This window comes from Cynocephalus volans, chromosome 11 (assembly GCF_027409185.1).
Source record: "Cynocephalus volans isolate mCynVol1 chromosome 11, mCynVol1.pri, whole genome shotgun sequence".
Lineage (NCBI taxonomy): Eukaryota > Metazoa > Chordata > Mammalia > Dermoptera > Cynocephalidae > Cynocephalus > Cynocephalus volans.
The window spans coordinates 76,149,124-76,155,434 of record NC_084470.1 but is presented as its reverse complement, the minus strand read 5'-3'; the positions used below and the strand labels follow the sequence as shown (position 1 = coordinate 76,155,434).

General features: G+C 40.9%; 1 non-coding gene across 1 annotated transcript; it reads left to right on the top strand.

Moving 5' to 3' along the window:
• Positions 1 to 262: 262 nt before the first annotated feature.
• On the top strand, positions 263 to 336 carry TRNAI-GAU (transfer RNA isoleucine (anticodon GAU)). Its single transcript has one exon. It is a non-coding gene; the product is annotated as a tRNA-Ile (tRNA).
• Positions 337 to 6,311: the final 5,975 nt, after the last annotated feature.

Below are 6,311 nucleotides of genomic sequence, written 5' to 3'. Positions count from 1 at the left end.
ACCACGTGGGAGGCACTGGATGAAACTGGGGGATGCAAAGATGAGTAAGACACTGAGTTACTCATGATGCAAAGGGTAAGCCCATAACAAAAAAATAAAGAAAATAAGTAGAAACAAAAAACAACAGTGTGGGAACCCAATTATTAATTGTTCTGCATTGCTCTTGGCCATAAGCTATATGAGGGCTGGAATGATATCCATCTTACCTGCCATCTTCTCAATGGTACCTGACACAGGGCTCCATAAAAATGTGTTGGGAGCTGGCTGGTTAGCTCAGTTGGTTAGAGCATGGTGCTGATGACACCAGGGTCCAGGGTTCAATCCCTGCACCAGCCAGCTGCCAAAAAAAATCAAAAAAACTGTTGAATGAGTGAGCGAATGATTGCTGGTTAGAGCAACCAGGTGAGGAAAGGCCTCACATTTAACATGGAGTTTGAATTTGGTTTTGAAGAACTAACTGATCTTCACCTAGGATGGCAGAACACTTGAGACCAAAAGATCTGAACGTCCTGGAAAGTGGATATTTAGGGCACATTCAGTCAATGATATTTGCTCTTATGAGGTAGGAGTGTAGGTGGGGACAGAAGATAAGATGGAAAAGTTAGGTTGGGGCCAGATGGTGTAAAATGTGGGAGGGTTTTTATGAATTATTTGCAGGATTAGTCTATTCTAGCCACCTGCTGATAGCACTACAGTGTGGTAAAAATTCCCGCAATGCTAAAACAGACTTCTGTAGCATATTGATCTCCTGTTTTTAGAGCTTTCAGAAAGCAATCAACCATCAGACAGACAAATGGTGGTAAACGACAGTATACATTCTTTAGAGCTTACTGGACCTCGCTATTGAATTTTCCCCGTTCAGTTAACTTTTTCCCCCTCCTGAATAAAGTTACTGAGAGAACAAGATAAGCAGTGAATAAAATGAAAATGTACTGGGTTACATTCCACCCCAAAATAAGAGAATGAGATTTTTTAAATGGGGAGAGAAGCGGCAATCTTTGCTCACTGTTATCATTAAGCACCCCTTCATGGATTTATCTACTGAAATAATATCAAATACACAATCCAACTGGTGATATTAATGCATAAATCCCAGGAATACATCTGGAAATGTTTTTGCTATAAAAAGTAAAATGTTCCCAACTAATATGGTACTTTATAAATTCAATGTGCATATGGCAAGCTTAGAGAGTGGCAATAAACAAACAAAAAGAGAGAGAGAGAGAAGAGGATAGTTTATGAAGATTATAAAGGCCTTTATTCCAGCATTTGGGTAATTGGGAATTTGATTATGGCCAACACAATTTGGGTCCATGTTAAAACAGAAATGGTTCAGTGTTGCGTTTAATAAAATGAACATCAGAGTCAGATAAGGAAGGGTTCCAGTACTGGCTCCTTTTTTTACTAGAAAGTGACTTGCCTCTTTGATCCTAATATTATTCACCCATAAAAATGAGGGGATAATAATAGCACCTAATTCTGAGGGTTGTTATGAACATTAAGTGAGATATTAAATAAGTGCCTGACACATGCTAAGAGCTCAATAAATGACAGCTATTGTTTTATCATTTGTTCGTTGAACAATTATTGAGCACCTATTATGTGCTAGGTTCTGGAAATTCAGAGACAAAAGTCATCTGATTTGAAAAAGTTCACTGTCTAATGTAATGAATATTTTCTATGAAAGCATGCATCATTACATAGACTTAGAATATATGACTTAGTAATAGTAAAGTTTTTCTCATCCTGCTTCGCATAGCCTGGGATTTCTCAACCTTGGCCTGGTTGATACCTAGCTGGATAATTCTTGGTTGTGAAGGCTGTCCTCTGCATTGTATGATGTTTAGCCACATCTCTGGCTTCTACCCATAAGTCTCCAGTAGCATCCCCCAGTTGTGACAACCAACATGTCCAGACATTGCCAAATGTCCCCCAGGGAGAAAATCATCCTTGGCTGGAAACCCCTGGCACAGCCTGATGGTAAATGTGTTCCCAAATCTTCATAATTAGGTAGAATAAACCAACAGAACTGAAAATAGAAAATATTTTATTATTTAAGTTAGAGTTTTAAATTTTTATTTGTTCAGGAGCCATTGCTTAAAAATCAGCCAGCACAGTTAAGGATTTATTTAGTCACCAAAACCTGGCTCCACATCCCCTAGTGACGTAGCCAGTCTCCACCAGAGCATTGCCTGAATCTTGCCCCTCCTCTTTTCTCTTTGCACTCATCCTACACATGATTAAGTAGATTGGTCTCAAAACACAGCTATAATTGTAACACTCCTCTTCAAAACCCTACCCTTGTTCTGGGCAATAATCTGTTACTGCTTCCTTGGCAGTGATAGAGTAAACAATTCATCCTGTTTTGCTTAGGACATCCCCAGTTTCAAGATTTTAGCATCAAAAGCCTGGAAGAGCCCTGGCAGACCACAATGCTTGGTCACCTGCAGCAGTGAGCCCAGTTTATTTCCAGACGATTCTTCTGTGGAACTCCAGAATGTACATGACAGATATAAATCTTGGGCCTCAAACTTGGGTGGGCAAAATTTGTCATACCTCTCTATTTTTTATTACTTTAAAAATAACAGCTGACTGTCTCTCATTTTTCTAGGAGGAAAGGAAACATCAGTCTAAACTGTGACCGTGACACATTTCCAGAGTTGAGCCACAGTGCTGGGATCCTAAGCAGAGCCAAAAGGCTGAAGGACAGAGAGATGTTCCAGGGCCTCAGTCCTGCATAGGTCCCAGGAGGTGGCTGCTGGGTTACCCACAGTCCCTGTCCACCTGGCCCTTCCAGTGCAAAGTCTCTCTGCAGCTTCCGTGCCGTGTCTGCCCACAGACAGCCAGTGTTCTGAGGCCTTCCCACCTCCTGGGCAGCCCTGATGAAAGGGTCTAGGTGCCTTCTCAGCCCTCCCTGTGATTCCTCCCCTATCCCTCCTCAACCTGGAGGAATCCCTCTAATATTGGAGCATGGGGAGGGGAAATTAGAATCTCCCCCTTGCTTTTTTAGCACATTTTGGCATACCTGTGATTCCACACCTTTTCATTTTCTTCTACCTTTTCACCCAATTTCTCTAAAATTTAGTCTAGAGTCATAATAGGTGGCCCAAAGGCTGACTACGGACAACATATAAACTTCGTGTTTTCACAGTGTTTTGCTTTCTTTTTTAAATTAAATTTGAAGCCTTTAAAAGAGAAACATCCCAAATAAATAAATAAATAAAAATAAGGATTGCCTTGTATTAAATGTCCCCCCAAAACTTGACCTCCACTGTGACAGTGTTAAGAGGGTGAGAAATCCTATTACAGTTATTGAAAGGTGGAAGAAGTAATTAAATTCTAAGGAACATGCCCTAATGATGGATTAATAATGATGGTCATGGGGGCGACTCTGAGGGCTTTAAAAGGAGAGCACGTGAGAGTCTCTCTCCCTCTTCCTCCGCCATCTCACAATGTGATACCCTGTGTCACTGAAGCCAACACCAATGAAGACCCTCCTCAGATGTGTTCCCTGGACTTTGGACTTTCCAGCCTCTGAAACTATATAAGCAGTAAATTTCACTTTCTTATAAATCATCCAATTCCAGGTATTTTGGTATAAGCAACAGAAATGGAATAATACAAGCATGGTGCTGATAACACCAAGGTCCAGGGTTCGATCACTGTACTGGCCAGCTCCAAATTACACACACACACACACACACACACACACACACACACACACACACAAAATAAAAGAAGAGAAACATGCTCTCCAGTTTACCACAGACCCTGTCATTCCCTGGTTCTCCTTGAACCCAATCCACTTGAACTGTTTACATTACCTGCCTGATCCTTCCCGGTAATTTGAGTTTCCAACTCCCAGCCCTCCTACAGAAAAACAAAACAGGCCATGAGTATAGAGCAAACCCCTGTTTGAATTGAGGGAAATACAGAGAGGAAAAGTAATATAGATTCATATCTAAACATGTTATGTTAGCCACACATGAAAAGGTAAAAAGCAAAGATGCTACAGTTGGTGTGAGGTTTCTTTTTTTATTGAAACATAATTGATTATACATATTCATGAGGTACAGAGTTGAATATCAATACCTGTGTAAAATACGTGATGATCAAATCAGGACAATTAGTATATTCATCATTACACAGTGAAATCATTCTTTGTGACCCTTTGCTAATTTGTCACTAACCCTCCTCCTCCCCCTTTCCCACCTCTGATAATTTCAGTTCTGCTCTCTCCTTTTGAAAGTTCAATGTATAATTGTGATCGTTGAGTGCAGGAAGCCCAGAGTCCTGACACCTGCCTCCCAAGTTTAAAAACCACAAGTCCGCTGAATGAATGCAAATCTGTACAGTAACATTCTAGACTGCTTGTCATGTGACAACCATCTCCTTTTAAAGTTCTATCTCCCTCTCATCCTCAACAAACTATATAACTTCCCATGCCTTACTGCCCTGCTCACTTTGTCTTGAAAATGATTTAGCTCATTATATTTCCTCCATCCCTGAATGTACGTTCTACCAACTTCTACAGTCAAAGTTTAATTATCCTTCAAGTAAGAGCTCAAACTCTATCTTCTCATGCTTTTACAAAAGGTTCTTGTCACCTTTTCAAGTTTATTCTCCTCTCCCAGCCCATCAGCTGTAGGAATTTTCAAGAATCCTGGGACTTCTCCTTTGCTCCCTCTCTCTGGATAATCTCATTTACGAACATAGGTTCAATTACAACTTTTACCCAGATGGATCATACACATGTGTATGTCTAGCCCAGTAGTGACCAGATAATTAATTGTCTTTTTGACAGCTCCTTTTTGGATATTTCAAACGCATCTCAAGTTCAACATGACTTAACTAATGATCTTTCTCCCCCAAACCTGAGATCCTTCCTTAGTGACAGCCACTGCCAACTATCCATTCTGTTAACATGCCAGAAACCTAGCAGTCATCCGGGACATGCCTTTCTCTCTTACTCCCCATACCTAAAACATCACACATCGTATTTTTTTATAAGAAGGGGATGGCCCAATCAGACCCACTCAAAAAATGTTTACCATCGTAAACTGTCAGCCTTTTGGTTTCCTTCTTTGGTATCTTTGGAAGGCATCATTCATCAACTCTGGGACATTGATAGTTTGAATTCCAGAATCAGTAAGGCTGGAAAGGGAAGTGGATTGGACTGTAATGTTTCTCCAGGATAAATGTCACCTTATGAAGACCTGTCTGAGCAGCCTACTCAGTACTCCAGGTCCCACTACTTTCTGTCACTGTGAACCCAGCTGTATTAGTCTGGATTCTCCAGAGAAATGAAACCAACAACTATATACCCTGGTTCAGCAGCTTGAAGTTCCACATTCCATAAAACTTTCAGACATGAACACAATGCAACCAAGTTCCTTGCCAGTTCATAGCAAAGGTGATATTTGCCCCAGTTTCCAATAAGTCCCTTCTCATTTACATCTGGGTTCTTCTCAGAATGGCCTTTACTGTCCATATTTCTATCAGCATTCTGCTCACCATTTAACCAGTCTCTATAACATTACAAACTTTCCCTCCTTGTATCCTTGTCTTCTAAACTCCCACCAGCAGCGAGGCTTTTTCTGTTCTCCTCCTTCAAATTCTTCCAGCCTCTACTCAACACCCGGTTCCAAAGCCCTTCCACATTTTCAAGTGTTGGCTATAAGCAATACCCCACTTACCTTGTACCAATTTTCTACATTAGTCCATTTCTGTTGCTTATAACAAAATACATGGAACTGGGTATTTTATAAAGAAAATGAAATTTATTGCTTACAGTTTCAGATGCTAGGAAGTCCAAAGTCTAGGGAATACATCTCGTGATGATCTTCTTTGGTGCTGGCTTTACAGCAACACAGTGGTCACACATAGCAGAAAATGGCAGAGCAGAGAGAGAGAGACTCTCAGGTTCTCTCCTTTTAGGCCCTCAGAACCTTTTTTAGCCCTCAGGACCATGTCCCTGACCACCATTATTAAATCCATTCACTGTGGCATGGTCCTACAGTCCAATCACCTCTTCAAGGCCCCACCTTCCAATTATAGAATAGGATTTCCCACCCTCTTTACACTGTCACTGTGGGGACTAAATTTGGGGGGAAAATCAATCTACAGCACAGACACAGCAAGAAATAATGTTTAATCAAGTATCTAGGAACCCCATGGCACAGTCAAATTGACACATATAATTAATCATCACACCAACTAAAGATCGTCATTTCCTTTTTACCTGACCTGACCTTGCTGATTTATCAGCTTCAACCTCATCTCACACCAAGTCCAGGTCTACCAAAGGAGCA